This window comes from Haemaphysalis longicornis, unplaced genomic scaffold, assembly GCF_048455015.1.
Source record: "Haemaphysalis longicornis isolate Haplotype H1 unplaced genomic scaffold, Haemaphysalis longicornis Haplotype H1 scaffold_10, whole genome shotgun sequence".
NCBI lineage: Eukaryota > Metazoa > Arthropoda > Arachnida > Ixodida > Ixodidae > Haemaphysalis > Haemaphysalis longicornis.
The window spans coordinates 46,975,426-46,993,473 of NW_027526204.1; the positions used below are offsets into that span (position 1 = coordinate 46,975,426).

The window sequence follows — 18,048 nt, forward strand, 5'->3', positions numbered from 1 at the left end:
CTCTTGGAGGCGTCTTTCCTTGTCGCGTAGTCGCGACGTAACTGGCTGTTGGTCAGAGACGACGTCGGACCATTGTTTGGAGGTGTTTAGGTCCATGCCTGACGAGTTGCTGGCACTGTTTGCTGTATCTTTGCGAGTCTTGCTTCGAGAGCGGGAACGTGACCCCGAACGCGAGCGGTTCCTGGCTCTGTTGGTGCGTCGGTCGGATGATTGTTTTGTTGTTTTCTGCTTTCTCCGGTTTGGGCAGCTATTACTGGTGGCTAGGTGACCTGTTTCTTTGCATACGGAGCAGTAGCAAGTGTTTTTGCAGATCTCATTCTCTTTCAAGGCATGAACTATGCCACATTCCTGGCATACCTCTTCGTTAGGGCAGTGGCGGACCATATGCCCTTGCTTATGACATTTCAAACATACCAATGTTTTGGGTTTGTATGGGGCCACTGGAAGGATCTCGTAGTGATATCTCACGGTGCGCGGGGTTTTCGCTGAATGAAACGTGATCAGCGCCTTGTTGCTGCGTCCGAGCCTTTTGACGTCTAATATCTCGACCAGCTCGTTGTGAAGGCAGGACATCAGTTGGTCGTTCGTTTCGTTCGGCGAAATGGTAATCACTCCTTTGCTCGTCGAGCTGTTATGACTAAGGCGAGTCATTTCCACAGAAACGTGTTTTGGGCGTGGTCCTTGTGCGACGGTTAGGCGGGTGATAGTGCAAAGCCGATTGGCTTGCTCTTCGTCGTACACCGTAATAAGAATAGAGTTTGCCTTGACGTTTTTGCGCAGCGAAGTCGCATCGAGATATCTGGGCTTGGTGATCGTTCGTTCAAGGATTTTGTCTAGTGTAAGGTTCGGTATGTCCGTCACAGCCGTACCATCGGTAGTACGAAGGATTGAATGGTGGTTCAATGGTGCATGCCTCCATCATCAGTTATGGTAGGGATTCTTGAACAGTTTGTATTCTTCGTTGTCGTGCCAGAAACTGCCAAAATAGTTGCTGACCGGATTGGTTGGAAAGTGAGTAAAAATTCTTGGTCAAAAGGCTGAAAGAAATTTAATACCGCTTCTAGCAATAAAAACTAAGAAGCCGAAGGTTGTCGACAAAGCTGATATTTGCGCAGGATGTGACTGACAATAAAAATCTGGGCTCTATACATTGTCTGGTAAAAGAATTTGATGTCTGTAACAACACAAAGATATCTATAGTTACACACAATGCAGGATGCCACTCGCAGGTGGATAAAAGCGTGTTCCCTGTTTCCCAAACCAGGAGAAGTCCTGCGCCAAGTTGACCGTCAACAGTAGCTTGAGCAGGCGCCTTGCGGAGACTGTTGCAGTAGCACCCCCCTTGCAAGCCAGTTCATCAATCTAGGCATGGGTACAGGAAAATCTGTGTTGTTATTACAGATTTTTAAGACTGGTATAATACAGAATGACCGCTGCATTGTCCCTGAAAAAGACAGTGTATGACAGCTGCATCCTACCGGTACTCGCGTACGAGACAGAAACTTCTTGGCTAACTAAAAGGGTCTAACTTAAATTAAGGACGACTTAGCAGGCAATAGGAGGCTAGAAGATGGGTGTAATATTAATGGACAGGAAGAGAGCGGAGTGGATATACTTTAATGTCAGCATTGGCGCTACTAAGCCAACCTTAACACTAACTATGACAGCTAATGTGAGGTACCACTAAATATAAGAACTATATTTCGTGAATGGGGAGTCTGAGGACATATAAGCCCAGCTACAGGTCCCATATGAACTTGCAAAATATTTTTCTGTGTCTATCCTAACCGCTTGGAGGATTGAAGTGACAATATATACACGGATGAAGCCATGTCCACAAAATGTGGCAAAAGGAAACATGCGCAAACCCGGACAGCGTCACTGCCATGGAGGTATACTTCGTGCAGCAGAATGGCCAGGTGGGCTAGTTGGTATATATGCATAACTAAACCTTCAAAAAGCACATCACTGAAACACTCGTCATGTTGTCCTGTTCGCTTGTCCTGCTAGGCCTACATTTTTAGTTGAAGTATACGTTGTACAGCGGGAAGCATCAAAGTAGTGCAAGAAATTTTTACAGCACAATCACATTCACACATAGTCTAAGTTGCACCAGTCAGCAGCCTGCAACATGTGTGTTATTACCAAACGACAGGATAGACACCAGAATCATACTCTGCCTTAAACCTGCAAAATCCCAAATGTTGTGTTACTCTGATCACCAAGGTGTGTTACTCACTAAATTCATAAAGCTGAAAAATTCCATAAGTGACAGAAATTTAACAGCCATTTTTGAATATTTTTACTAGGTTCTGAAAGGTTAATTTACGTTTGCCATGCTCCAGTAAGAGTACGAAACACAACCAGCGCTGCTCATACTACTGTACCAGTTACGACATGCGTGTAGTTCTGACGTTACAAATAAATTCAGGTTGCATACACCTTGTTCATTCCAACATTTGGCGACCAAACTGAGCGTTAGAAAAGATTGAACACTCAATGCAAACGCGAAAAAAGCATCCAGATGGCATTTTAATCTAATGCTGTACTCTCGGAATTCACTGGATTAATATTTTATTTTAGTGCTACACGAACGGCAATTATTCAATTTATTGTGCACGTTTTTTAACCGGAAACTATAATGACGAAAAAAAACGGCATCTGCAGAAACGAAACAAAAACTAATATCACGCTAAAAGCACACGATCTGCGTGTAACGCATACACGCTTATATTCGCACACGAACTTATATTCGCACTCTCCAGCTTCCCTTATTTCATTTCATATCAAAACATTCGCCTAGAAAAACAGGACAGAACACAAACGCTTCACCAAACACAGGGCTAGAAATTGCGCGAGAATTGATTCTGTTTACAAACGCAGCAGCCAAGTACAAAGGTCTACCGACAAATCTCCGCAACGCACAAAGCGAGTCCCTCAAATCGTTAAGCGCTAACCACATGGAGCGATTTTTCCAGCGACGCGACGAGCAACGCGACTAGAATCCGCAGTCGCCGAACCGAAGTCGCTCGCCGAGGCAACCACATGACAGCGACGGTTTGAGCGACGGAGGATGGTGATTTCAATGTTGCCGGATCGCGCATAGTAACGCGCTTGGTACGCTGGTTGTTTGCAAACATTTTCTTTTGTTCATTTGTCATAAAAAGCATGTCTAAAAAGTATTACGCCTTTCTACCTTGCTTTTTGCACTTCATTGCATCTCTAAAGCTGGTTTGGGTTAGCTGTAGCGCACGCTTTTCCTTGTGCGCCTCGTCTCTGAGCTCCAACATGAACGCCGTGAGGAATTCGCTTTCTTGACGTCGTTTTTTCCACACGGGTCTCACCCAGTGTGTGCGGGAGCCTTCTTGCTTCTGCTTCGGCGTGTACACAAGCTTTGCCACGCAAAGCTTTCTTTGCCGCTACACCGCAAACGCCGTCTGCGTGGATTTGCAAAATCTTCCCCCCGTTCTCTTCCAAAACCGGAGGTTGCGTGCTTGCGTAGGGGCTCTCCTATCGGCTAGTCACTGAGGCCACTTCCGGGAGGCGAGCGACTGTTTCTGGCGACCAAGAACCGAGCGATTCGATGAGCGACTTGGTCCGCGGCGAAAAGTAGTTCGTCGCTAGTCGCGTCGCTCCCCAAGTCACTTGCAAAATCGCTCCATGTGGTTGGGGCTTTAGGGCTAACCGCTTACGCGTACCGAAGTTCGAGAGCAGCTCTTCTACGTTAAATACATATGACAAGAAAACAAGGTTCACTTGAAATCACTTACCTCCACTACTTGACAGTATTTCTTCGTCCGGTAGATAAATCCATGGTAGTGAAATCACCGAAATAACGAAAGTTGAAGGTGTGCACACCCTTGCCGTCACCAGCCTGTAGCATGTGTATCGATACGGAGTGCAGTTAATACACTGTCGGACGATCGGACTCGCGGCGCAGCGACTTCCTGTGTTGTGTTCGTGGAGGGAAAAACTAGTTCCTGAAAGACACCCACCTTGATAAAAACGCGTTGCGAAATATATTCCGAAGTTATTCGTAAATACAGATATTAGTTGCCAATTATATACAAGAAAAGCTTGAGCGTGGGTATTTTTAAAAGGAAACAGTAATTGTACCGACAATCTAGATTACGGCAATTAAGGCAATTGAAGGGTCTGCGTTTACCGCCGGTGGAATTACAGCTGCCGTGATGTTGTGGGCGCCGTAATTGTACGGTTTGTTCTGAGGCCGCAACACTTGCAGCGTATTTTCCGCGCTTTCGCACGTCGACATCGCCCCGCGTTGACGGCGTCGGCAAAATGCACGGCGACGTGATCGGACGCCGGAGCTACGCCGATGTCTATGCTCGCCAGATATCAGCGTAGGCGCAGCGCCAGAAAACATTCGAAAGCAGGCTATATCGTCCGGATTCCATGTCCATCTCCTGGTTTGGGGTCATTTTTAACGTGCGGTAATCGGGTGCCTTGAGGCAAATTACAAGCTATTTCTGTTCGAAAGTGCGCATTCCTTTGTGGCTAGCTTGGCTTTCATCGGGCAGATCGGGGCTTTGGGATAGCTTTTTGTGAGTTAAATACGGGAGCTCTGGCTACATCGCTTGTAGTGTTCGCATGTATGGGCTTGTCTGCAAGATGGGTGCGTAACGAACAAAGTGTATCAACGCCAGAAATCTAGCGCTGCATTCAATTTCATTCGCGCCTACCGTAGCTTGCATAGGGGGAACGATGAAGCGCGATAGCTTTTCTTGGCTTAAATAAGGGAGCATTAGTTATATCACTTGCAGTATTAGCATAATTGACCTCGCCTCCAGGATCGGTGCGGAAGGAACAAGCTTTAGCACTGCCGAAATTTGTCAAATACGACCAAAACGAATCACCCGACAATATTTGTTGCCAGCCTCTGTTAGGGTGCCGAATTCTTGGGTACGCGCATTCTTTTCCGGCGTGGTCGAGTGGATTGGAGCTTAGGTGCTGGTGTTGTGTTTTGAAAGTGTATGGTTGGAATCTTGACAAAACCTGACGGATTTTTTTTAGTTGTTTTTGCAATGAGGGTGTCATCAACTTTTTTTTTCACGGCAAAAACAGGCAGAGTACCTTGCCGTTTAACCTACAAGTCACGTTTGACGGTAACTTCAGTATCAAGGCAGCGCCGAAATTTTCTTTGTTCACACTTTGAATTCATGAAGCTGCAGTGGGTACGTAACATCAAGGTTAAATCAAGTAGCAAGTAAAGTTGTGCTAATTGCATCTTCGTCCATCATCCTATTTTATTTTGTTCAGATTTGACGGCAATGACCCCCGCCCCTCCCCCCCCCCCCCGAAAAACCCTTACAAGGCACGTTGGCACCATCGCTTGTAAACAAATTCTGCAGTAAGTCTCTGCCTCTCTCCGTGAGGTTCGGTATTGTTCAGGGCAGAAATTTGGGCTAGTTGGTGATGGGACTTCGACATGGTAAAAAGCGCACTAAAACGAGGACACAAGAAAAAGGCGGTGACACGGGACGAGCGCTTGTCCCGTGTCATCGCCTTTTTCTTGTGTCCTCGTTTTAGTGCGCTTTTTACCATGTCGAAGTTCGGTATTGGGCTACTGTTTTGAAGGTCAAAGGTTCAAAGCAATAGTGGTAGATTGCAATACTTGCACAAAACCCCTCGGTACAAAACCCTTACAAAACACATACAAAACCCCTCGGTAACTTCAGTAGAGTACGCCTGCGGAGAGTTTGAAAATAAAGTATAGCAGATATAGCTAAAATAAATGTAACTGCGATAGACATGTTCGAAGTAAAAAACGGACATACCAGCAACATCTGAACACCGTCAGCAAAATATGTCTAAATTCTGTCCCCAAATGGAGCAGCAGCAACATCGAGAGTACGTATTTAGCAAAGTTGAAAGAACGCCCGACATTAAGATACCAGCAACGTTATCTCAACATCCAAAAATTTGCAATTAAATATTGCACGCTGTGCGGATGTCTAATAGAGATACTGCTGGGACATAGACGTTCGGATCTTTTTGGGACGTCGCAGAGATGTTAGTGGTTTGCTGGGAGTAAACGCTATTGATATCATAATTTTATGTCTTAGCCAGCGTACTAGCGTGTTTTTGAGCCCACTTTTTGCTTTTAACCTACTATGAGTAAGGATTGGATCAAATCTACCACATGGGAACATATTGCCCTACGGGCTTTCAGCGCATTCCAATATTTTTGCGCTACCTTCTTTTTTGTTTTGTATGGCTCGGCATCTAACGGCAGAAGAGGTTTACAACCTTTTTATTCCCTTCCTGACAATGCAGACCAGTGCACAGATAGTGGAAGATTACGTTGATGAGGCATCAGCTGTGTTTACCAATTCAAAAGATGCAGAAATTGATAGCACTGCAGACATGGCCAGCTTGTCAAACGCGAATGCGAGCAGGGACATGTTTTGAAGAACATGAATGTAATTATGACCGCTGGTACATACACTGCCTTCAGCACAAAAAAAATCATCCCGAAGTTTTGTTTACAGCCACGAGCTTTATTGAAGCCTACCGCGTATTACACGTACACACTTGATTTTTGACTCTTTGACGCATTGTTTTGTGATAGAGTGAAAAGTCTTGTAGAGCAAGTAAACCTTTTGCGAAGCAAGGAAACCTGTTTCCGAACCAAGGAAAGATGAAGGGCTGGCACAATGCAGGCGATAAAAAGATCCAAGCCTTTATTCTTAGGATGATGAAGATGTGCTTTCATAAGCCACGCACCTATTCTCACAGGCCGCAGCGCCCTACGTGCCGTTCAGATATTGTTCAAGGGCAAAAAGCCACAATCGGTCAAAGATAACATGCACAACATACAAGGTTCGCCTCTGCGCGGCTCTGGCTTCGCGAAGTTTTTTATAAAGTAGGACACCCTTGAACGCCCACAGGGAAGAATATTCCCATAGCAGTATTTTTTGTTCCCAGCCACTGCAGGGGTTTTCTCGGTTGTAGGGGCGTTCACAGCATAATAAATAGTGTTTTTGGAAGAATTCACTCATTTATCTTCAATAGAAACCTTAAGGGCATTTAAGGGTTAAGCTCGCTATGGCACCAAGACTGCCAGAACACAGGCCCTCGCTATGCATGTAGCGAATCAGAATAGGAAATGAGGGGCTCGTTGAAATAACAGAGAAATAAGGGTTGGCAGCCAAGAAAGCCTCGGAAAGCACAGGAGAGGTTGTGGTAGGTCATTGAAACAGATACAGAATTTGGAAAGAAAAAAAGAAAGCGGAGAAAAAACGCCCGCCAGGTGGGATCCGAACCCACGACCTCCAGAATACCGGTCTGGTGCGATAACCACTACGCTACCGACGGGGCGATTTTCTCCCCCGCTTTCTGGGGTATTTATGTCAATGTAATTTTCTTCCTGTGCTTGGGGGGCTCTGCCAACCCTTATTTCTGTGTTATTTCTACGAGCCCCTCAATTCCTATTATGATTCGCTACATGCATAGCGAGGGCCTCTGTTCCGGCAGTCTTGGTGCCATAGCGAGCTTAAGAGGGTTTAACGCTGGTTGACCACTCTCGACATGTCGTAGACACTCGAGTCACGGCGCGGGGATTAAAGAGAAGGTCCCCTTCACCCCAAAAAGTCAGATTGGAGCTGGCTACCACCCCAAAGCAAAGGGAAAAAATTACATTGACATAAATACCCGAGAAAGCGGGGGAGAGAATCGCCCCGCCGGTAGCGTAGTGGTTATCGCACCAGACCAGTATTCTGGAGGTCGTGGGTACGGATCCCACCTGGCGGGCATTTTTTCTCCGCTTTCTTTCTTTCTTTCCAAATTCTTTATCTGTTTTAATGACCCCCCACAACCTCCTCTTTGCTTTCCGAGGTTTTCTTGGCTGCCAACCGTTATTTCTGTGTTATTTCTACGAGCCCCTCCTTTCCTATTCTGATTCGCTACATGCATAGAGAGGGCCTCTGTTCTGGCAGTCTTGGTGCCATAGCGAACTTAAGAGGGTTTAACGCTGGTTGACCACTCTCGACATGTCGTAGACACTCGAGTCACGGCGCGGGGATTAAAGAGAAGGTCCCCTTCACCCCGAGAAGTCAGAGTGGCGCTGGTTACCACCCCAAAGCAAAGGAAAAAAATTACATTGACATAAATACCCCAGAAAGCGGGGGAGAGAATCGCCCCGCCAGTAGCGTAGTGGTTATCGCACCAGACCGGTATTCTGGAGGTCGTGGGTTCGGATGCCACCTGGCGGGCATTTTTTCTCCGCTTTCTTTCTTTCTTTCCAAATTCTTTATCTGTTTCAATAACCTACCACAACCTCCTTTTTGCTTTCCGAGGTTTTCTTGGCTGCCAACCCTTATTTCAGTGTTATTTCTACGAGCCCCTCATTTCCTATTCTGATTCGCTACATGCATAGCGAGGGCCTCTGTTCTGGCAGTCTTGGTGCCATAGCGAACTTCAGAGGCTTTAACGCTGGTCGACCACTTTCGACATGTCGTAGACACTCGAGTCATGGCGCGGGGATAAAAAGAAGGTCCCCTTCACCCCGAGAAGTCAGAATGGCGCTGGCTACCACCCCCAAGCGCAGGAAAAAAATTACATTGACATAAATACCCCATAAAGCGGGGGAGAAAATCGCCGCGCCGGTAGGGTAGTGCTTATCGCACCAGACCGGTATTCTGGAGGTCTTGGGTTCGGATCCCTCCTGGCGGGCATTTTTAAATGCGGAGCACTTCTTAGGCTCGCCTGGTCCTCCGTCGTTGATGGCGGCGCCGTCCACACGCTCACTGCGCATGCGCAACTCTCCTCCTTACACCCACAGCTCCGCGATACTGCACTATAAAAACAAGAAATAGTTAGTGGCGCCCGGTTTTGATCCCACGACTCTCTGGCCGCAACGGGAGGTACGCGGTGCTCTTCCCACTACGCTACAAATACGGGACAGGAGCAAGTGCTACGAACGCGCCTTATGTCCTTGACTCATTCAAACTACGTCAAGAAGCTACTGATACAACGAAGGCACGCGAAGCTGAACGTCAACGGAAACGACGAACTGAAAACTTTAGAGGGGGATGCTGAATTTCCCGTGGGAAAGCGGTGGCGGGAAGCGCCACGCGCCTTGCAGCTCAACCAGCCCCGTCCGCAGCGCCTCTGATGCTGATTGTGGCAGGATGCCCCTAGGGATTGGCCAACCAAAGAATCTATCACGAGATAGGTTTGCGTTCAACCACCGTCGTCATCTTCCCGTAGGGGAACCGCCAAAGAAGAAGAAGAACGAGAAGACAAAGCTGCCAAGAGGAGGGCGTGTACATTGCTCTCAGCCGGTGCACCAACGCCAACAACCTTTACCTCACTAAAGCTGACGGAGACTACCGATTCTACCAGCGAGACAACATCGACAAGAACATGATGGACGATTTTCGGCGCCTCGGGAACCACCGCCTACTCACCGTCACACAACAGCACTTGCATGCCTTTGCCACCAGTGTGGACCCGGACGCGGAATTCCCTCTGGCGCTAGTAAAAACCAGATCACTCAACATAACGGCAACACAATGGAACCACACGGAACCGCCACGATGCTTCGCATCCTCATCACGGTTCCCCACGGGAAGATGGTGCAATTTTTTTTCTCCGCTTTCTTTCTTTCTTTCCAAATTCTTTATCTGTTTCAATGACCTACCACAACCTCCCCTTTGCTTTCCGAGGTTTTCTTGGCTGCCAACCCTAATTTCTGTGTTATTTCTACGAGCCCCTCATTTCCTATTCTGATTCGCTACATGCATAGCGAGGTCCTCTGTTCTGGCAGTCTTTGTGCCATAGCGATCTTAAGAGGGTTTAACGCTGGTTGACCGCTATTGACATGTCGTAGACACTCGAGTCACGGCGCGGGGATTAAAAAGAAGGTCCCCTTCACCCCGAGAAGTCAGAGTGGCGCTGGCTACCACCCCCAAGCACAGGAAAAAAATTACATTGACATAAATACCCCAAAAAGCGGGGGAGAAAATCGCCCCGCCGGTAGCCTAGTGGTTATCGCACCAGACCGGTATTGTGGAGGTCGTGGGTTCGGATCCCACCTGGCGGGCATTTTTTCTCCGCTTTCTTTCTTTCTTTCCAAATTCTTTATATGTTTCAATGACCTACCACAACCTCCCCTTTGCTTTCCGAGGTTTTCTTGGCTGCCAACCCTTATTTCTGTATATATATATATATATATGTATATATATATATGACAGAAAATAGGGGTTGGCAGTCAAGAAAACCTCGGAAAGCAAAGGGGAGGTTGTGGTGGGTCATAGAAAGAGTTGAAGAATTTTTTGAGTCGAAAAGAAAGTGGTGAAAAAATGCCCGCCGGGTGGGATCCGAACCCACGACCTCCAGAATACCGGTCTGGTGCGATAACCACTACGCTACCGGCGGGGCTGTTTCCCCAGCACTTTCTCGGGTATTTATGTTAAGGTATTTTTGTTTCCTGCACTTGGGGGTGGTAGCCAGCGCCACTCCGACTACTCGGGGTGAAGGGGACCTTCTTTTTAACCCCCGGGCCGTGACTCGAGTGTCTACGACATGTCGAGAGTGGTCGACCAGCGTTGAACCCTCTTAAGCTCCCTTTGGCACCAAGACTGCCAGAACAGAGGCCCTCGCTAAGCATGTAGCAAATCAGAAAATGGGAAATGAGGGGCTTCGTGAAATATGACAGAAAATAGGGGTTGGCAGTCAAGAAAACCTCGGAAAGCAAAGGGGAGGTTGTGGTGGGTCATAGAAAGAGTTGAAGAATTTTTTGAGTCGAAAAGAAAGTGGTGAAAAAATGCCCGCCGGGTGGGATCCGAACCCACGACCTCCAGAATACCGGTCCAGAACCCCTATTTTCTGTCTTATTTCACGGAGCCCCTCATTTCCCATTTTCTGATTTGCTACATGCTTAGCGAGGGCCTCTGTTCTGGCAGTCTTGGTGCCAAAGGGAGCTTAAGAGGGTTCTACGCTGGTCGACCACTCTCGACATGTCGTAGACACTCGAGTCACGGCCCGGGGGTTAAAAAGAAGGTCCCCTTCACCCCGAGTAGTCGGAGTGGCGCTGGCTACCACCCCCAAGTGCAGGAAACAAAAATACCTTAACATAAATACCCGAGAAAGTGCTGGGGAAACAGCCCCGCCGGTAGCGTAGTGGTTATCGCACCAGACCGGTATTCTGGAGGTCGTGGGTTCGGATCCCACCCGGCGGGCATTTTTTCACCACTTTCTTTTCGACTCAAAAAATTCTTCAACTCTTTCTATGACCCACCACAACCTCCCCTTTGCTTTCCGAGGTTTTCTTGACTGCCAACCCCTATTTTCTGTCTTATTTCACGGAGCCCCTCATTTCCCATTTTCTGATTTGCTACATGCTTAGCGAGGGCCTCTGTTCTGGCAGTCTTGGTGCCAAAGGGAGCTTAAGAGGGTTCAGCGCTGGTCGACCACTCTCGACATGTCGTAGACACTCGAGTCACGGCCCGGGGGTTAAAAAGAAGGTCTCCTTCACCCCCAGTAGTCGGAGTGGCGCTGGCTACCACCCCCAAGTGCAGGAAACAAAAATACCTTAACATAAATACCCGAGAAAGTGCTGGGGAAACAGCCCCGCCGGTAGCGTAGTGGTTATCGCACCAGACCGGTATTCTGGAGGTCGTGGGTTCGGATCCCACCCGGCGGGCATTTTTTCACCACTTTCTTTTCGACTCAAAAAATTCTTCAACTCTTTCTATGACCCACCACAACCTCCCCTTTGCTTTCCGAGGTTTTCTTGACTGCCAACCCCTATTTTCTGTCTTATTTCACGGAGCCCCTCATTTCCCATTTTCTGATTTGCTACATGCTTAGCGAGGGCCTCTGTTCTGGCAGTCTTGGTGCCAAAGGGAGCTTAAGAGGGTTCAACGCTGGTCGACCACTCTCGACATGTCGTAGACACTCGAGTCACGGCCCGGGGGTTAAAAAGAAGGTCCCCTTCACCCCGAGTAGTCGGAGTGGCGCTGGCTACCACCCCCAAGTGCAGGAAACAAAAATACCTTAACATAAATACCCGAGAAAGTGCTGGGGAAACAGCCCCGCCGGTAGCGTAGTGGTTATCGCACCAGACCGGTATTCTGGAGGTCGTGGGTTCGGATCCCACCCGGCGGGCATTTTTTCACCACTTTCTTTTCGACTCAAAAAATTCTTCAACTCTTTCTATGACCCACCACAACCTCCCCTTTGCTTTCCGAGGTTTTCTTGACTGCCAACCCCTATTTTCTGTCTTATTTCACGGAGCCCCTCATTTCCCATTTTCTGATTATATATATATAATATATATATATATATATATATATATATATATATATATATAGAGAGAGAGAGAGAGAGAGAGAGAGAGACAGAGAGAGAGAGAGAGAGAGAATAAGGGTTGGCAGTCAAGAAAACCTCGGAAAGCAAGGGGGAAATGAGTTGGATCATAGAAAGAGATGAATTTGTTTGAGTCAGAAAGAAAGAGGCAAAAAAATGCCCGCCGGGTGGGATCCGAACCCACGACTTATATATATATATATTGAAGCGTGGTTTATTTGATTACTAACGAGCAGTAAGAGCAGCGGAGAAGCCGAGGTTCTTTGTGCTAAGCAAGCTATGTCCGACTTGATACTCAATCAGCCCATGCGCCAGGCGATTCTTCTGCCTCCTCGTCGTCGGGCGTGCACCAAGCCGAATATCCCAAAAGGGAATTGTCCTTGCATGAACGCCTGTGACAATTACTTCAATCGCGTCCATAATCAACGCTGCAATATTCGCCCCCTTTGGAAAAGGAGCCATCCTGGCGACTCAACGTGACGAGGAGACCACAGGATCGTCATACTCTTCCAGCCGGTTGGCGTGGCTTGCTTAGCACGAAGAACCTCGGCTTCTCCGCAGCTCTAACTGCTCGTTAGTGTTCCAATGAACCACACTTGAATATATATATATATATTTGTATTTATATATTGTACTGGAGATAGTTGTCCCCGACACGACGACATACCTTGCGCTTAGTGTGCGCCAATCTCCACTGTGCAACCAACGGGGTATGTGGCGGAGGAAGGACTGCTATGTGCCGCATGATGATGGCAGGCGCAAGGCGCTGGGCGAGAGAAGAAGAGGAACGGTGAGCATCGCGAGTGGCTCGCTCTAAGAGAACGCACAGAGACATCGGTCTGCGCTGCCTTGCCCGTCTCTGGTCTCTGCCTCTTTCCGAGCGTCTTGCTGGTCCCCAGCTATAATCCCCCTTATAGTGTGGTGGAGGTGCACTCCCCCTACGCCTCTCAAGCCTGGAACTACGGAGCAAGCGCATAATTCAACCACTATCCCAAGACATAGGTCACGACATGGCGCCTCCGCACCATGAGTCCATCATGTGCTCCGGATCCCTTCCTTACCGCGACCCTGCCAAGTTCTCTGGCACCGACGACCGCGACGCAGAAGACTGGCTCTCGTACTTCGAAAGAGTGAGTGCCCACAACCGCTGGGATGACCCGATGAAGAGTGCTAACGTCGGCTTTAGCCTCACTCAAATAGCCGAGCGGTGGTTCCTAAACAACGATGCCGACATGACAACTTGGTATGCCTTCAAAACGAGGTTCTTGGAAGTGTTCGGTCGCCCCGCGGTCCGCAAGCTTAAGGCTGAACAGAGCTTACGTGGGCGCACACAGCTTGCCGACGAAACGTACACGAGCTACATTGAGGACGTCGTCGACCTCTGTAGGCGCGTAAATCCTGCTATGCCCGAGTACGAGAAGATCAAGCACGTCTTAAAAGGCATAGATGACGGCGCGTTCCAGATGTTGCTCACCAAGGACCCACAGTCGGTTGGAGACGTCATGAAATGGTGTCTTAGCTACGACGAGCTCAGGAAGCAGCGCATTTCTACCCGCCAGTGCTCCCCGAAAGACGAATCGCATCGGGCCTCACTTTCAGCGCTTGCAATCTCATCTGATCTTGAGGCGCTTCTTCCTCACATTGAGCAATTTCTGCGCGAGGAGGTTGCGCGTCAACTTAACCTTCAGCCGTTGTCATCCACGCCTTCATGCCCGTTGCCTACGTCGGTGCGCCGCGTAATGGACCTCTCCCGGGGTACGTCACGCGGCGGCCGTGACGTCACGGAAATCGCACGTGCTGGGCGTGGCCGGGAGGGTGGTTGGCAAAACATTCGGACCGGCGCGCGGCGCGTATGCAGTGAGGCTGCATTAGACGCGCGCAAAAGTGGAATTTTTGTTTACGTGTTGGCTTTTCTGATGCCGGTGGGCTGCTGTGCTCTCGGCTACCCAAATTTTGCGAGCAAAATCAGCGGCATCAGACTTTTCGGAGTCCCCACATAGGTAAGTTCGGCGTGTATTGTGGATGCGCGCGATGTGCCGAAGAGGCTGGCAGCCAAAGCAGCGACATAGTCTGCTCTTACTCGTACCAACATTTCGCATTCTCGAACTTCAGCTGTTCTCCAAAGCGCAGTCATACCGTCTACATTGGCAGTCCGCGCTGATTCGTGCAATGAAATGATACTGTTTATCAACCATCTGCTATCATGCAGCACCAGCAGAAATTTGCTCAAGTGAAATAGGGGGGGGAGATGGAGGAGGGGGCAGACGGAAATTTTCTTGCTGCGAAATATTGTCATGTTTTGAGGAGGTAGAGCACTGTAATTAAAACACAATGAATGCCTAACCTGCTTAGGCGACCGAAATAAATGTTTCGACGAGGGATCCGCGATAGCCGCCTGCCGCCTGATCGACAACGACAAGTTTGGTCTTTTGTTATGGGGGGATCTGTTCAAGACGAACGAAATTCATTGCTTGTAAGTACAATAAATTTTTACCTTGATCAATTATATTCTGCGTTGAGGATGCCGGAAAACTGAGATGCTTGCCGTGCTCACATGTAGCATCGTGCCTTCGGGGCGAGACGGGCCGCTCACGCGACTCGAAAAATGTGTTTGCCCTTAGCGAACAGACTCAGTGAATGTATTCATTTGTTGCGGCCTCCCGATGCTGGCGTATGCATCGGGCGTACAGACACTAACTTTAACTATCATGAAATAATGACTACCGAAAATATTTCAGTGCACTGTCGCAATATATATACGCACTAACCATATGTGGCTGCTATGTTACTCTCACAATGACGATGAACCATTTCGATATTTCACTGGGGTTAAGGTAAAGGCCCAACCACATGCACGCGTAAAATCGATGTACTCGCGCAACGACGTACGCCTGCGGCGACATCGTTGCGCCGACCGACGACGTCGGAGAGGGCGAGTAACCACATATCGGCGCAACGCGCGCGCGTAAACCAATGCGCCGCGCAGTGTGGCTCGACTACTCCGGACTCAGCTTTGTGGTGACCAGTTCAACTACATATTAACTCAAATAAAACAAATAATGCCTATTCTCACAAAAATACGTATGTTTAATACAGAAACAACTAAAACAGTTCTTGGGACATTAAAAAACGTTAAGGATTAGTATGCATACTTGGCAGGCACAAAACCCTCCGCTACATATGGCGGAAACTGCCTTGCTCCCATAGTTGCTCGTTGCTTCGCGTTTTTTTATGCAGTTGTTTGGTCCCCGTATTGTACAAATTACTTCGTTTTATCGCATAATTAATAGTGAAGTTAGCTTATTTGTCAATTCCCTGTCTTGTTATGTGACCTGACCGCAGATAACATCACCGCCAGAGGTGTACGTCGACACCGTGCGCCCGAAAGTTTGCGTCGATATCTGGCGGGCTCTGACTTGGGCGTAACAAGCGCGTACCAATGCATTCGGCGTACGCCGGAGTACGCCGGTTCCTTACGCGCTACGCCGGTTTACGTCGTTGCGCGAGTACGCCGGTTTTACGCGTGCATGTGGTTGGGCCTTAAGAAAACAATAGGTCAATCTCGTAGAGAACGACATCATCGCGATATTTTTATTGGAATAATTTTTGCCTTTTGCTCTTCATATTTTTGTTTCGTTGCTGCTTATTTTACTATTTAATCCTTTCATGCTTTACCTTTCCTTTTTCCCCTCGACATGAAATCGTGTGTACGCCACTGTCTCCTGGGGACGCAGAGAGACCAAGAACAGGGAGCGTTTAGCTGCCTGAGGCACCGCGCTTAGCTTAAGCGGACCTCGAAAGCAACAATAAATTAGCTTTCCTTGGTATGTGTCCGAACACAAAGAATCTTCAAAAACATTTTGGGATGCGTCGCAACAGCACCAACCTTCAGAATGACTCGTTTAGGCTGTTCTGCCGCGCACTGATTATCCGAAAGCGTCGCCGTTCAGTTGACCGTACGGTAAACGAAAGTGTTGCGGAGGTTGTAGATGCGGAAAGCTACATGGAGGTACGACGGCCACAGCTAGGATAGCTAGACCCCCCCCTAACCCCTTCCTGCAATGTGGGCCCGAACCAACGGCACATATTGTTCCTTTCGGGCGCCGCGCGGCCAGGCCGTGGCGTCGGCGCAGGCGCTTTCTGCCAACCGCCACCTCACTTCGCGGCCGCCAGCAGGGGCCACCCGTCGCGCACGTGCGCTTAGTGACGTCACGTTGTTTACATACAGGGAGAGGTCCATTACCGAGTCGCCGAGGCGCTGCCGTCAGACCGCCAGCCTACGTCCTCGACTCCGCACCTGGTCCCGCCTGTTACTGCCCTCCTCGACTCGCCCATGGCCGCGCCCCCAGCCGTACCCGTGGTCGCGCCTTTTTTTCACCGACGGAAGCACCGATTCCTTCCGCTATGGCCGCGCCCTTCGCCTCACCCGTGGCAGGGCCTTACACTTATGCTGGGGTTTGTGCCCAACCGCCGTCGGCCACATTTCAGCCGTTGCAGTACACCACGAGCCAGCGAGTGCTCTCATATCCTCGAGCGGGAGCTCAAGGCCCCAACCCGTGGCGCACGTCCGATAATCGGCCCATGTCTTTTGCGTGTAACGTTCCCGGACATGTCGCACGTTTCTGCCGGCGCCGACCTCCTCCTACGAGTGACGTTCTTCGGGGGTCCGCTTTTGCGCCTCAGTTGCACTCCGCTTCTGTTCCTTCCGGATCAACGCCAAACTCATATTCCCCAGATGGCTTTCCCTTTTCTGGACGCCGTTCCCCTTCACCACGCCGCCGTTCTATTTCTCCGATGCGCCCCCGTGGCAACCCTGCAGCCGAGGGAAACTAGCAGCCGCAGTTCCTGAGGCACAAGCTGCGCAACCGTCGAACGTTCGAAGTCCTCATATTTCGCCTTCAAATGTTATTGATGCGATTGTAGATGGTACCCCTGCACTCGCGCTTATTGACACTGGAGCCGCCGTATCTGTGATTCGAGAGACTTTTTGCCGCAAAATTCGTAAAGTGATGACGCCGATTTCGGGATTTACTCTTCGCACTGCCAACGCACAGCCCATTCAACCGCTAGCCATGTGCACCGCTCGCATTACCATTCAAGCCATCCCTCACATAGTTGAACTGGTCGTCCTGCGTGCATGTTCTCACGACGTTATCCTCAGGTGGGATTTTTTGTCACATAACCACGCTATCACCGATTACTTCCGCGCAGAAGTTGAACTGTTTTCCCCCAGTACTAGTACCGCGCAGACTAGCAGCGTGAAATTGGTTGCTGCTGAAGATGCCGCCATTCCCCCATTCTCTTCTGTCATTGTACCTGTGCTCTCACCAGATGACCCTGACGCCACCGTTGTCTTCACGCCCTCCCGTCTATTTTCGTCGCGCAGCAATCTTCTCCTGCCGTTCGCTGTCCTGGAAATGAGATGCGGTTCGAGCATAATGTCGATTAATAACCCGTCACCTTGCCCGTCCCGAGTGCTTAGTGGCAAATATCTTGGATGCGTGGAAGTTGTTCCGCCACATCTTGTCGCCGACATCCCGAACGAGTCCGCTCCGGCCCATCTCGACGCCCTGAGCCCCGACGTCCCTTTTAATCCGGCAGCTTTTCTGCCCTCCATCGACGCCGACCTCACCCAGGAGCAAAAAGACCAGCTCCTGGCTCTTCTACAACGATTCCGTACATCATTCGACTCCCAGCAAACATCCCTGGGGCGCACGT

At 49.3% G+C, this 18,048-nt stretch overlaps 1 protein-coding gene and 2 non-coding genes across 5 annotated transcripts in view; 2 read left to right on the top strand and 1 right to left on the bottom strand.

The window, feature by feature from the left end:
* Positions 1 to 18,048, top strand: part of LOC144157724 (lipase member H-like) — a 219,323-nt gene that overhangs the window by 48,392 nt on the left and 152,883 nt on the right. The window lies entirely within an intron of this gene.
* Trnat-agu (transfer RNA threonine (anticodon AGU)) lies at positions 7,698 to 7,770 on the top strand. Its single transcript has one exon. It is a non-coding gene; the product is annotated as a tRNA-Thr (tRNA).
* Positions 10,326 to 10,398, bottom strand: Trnat-ggu (transfer RNA threonine (anticodon GGU)). Its single transcript has one exon. It is a non-coding gene; the product is annotated as a tRNA-Thr (tRNA).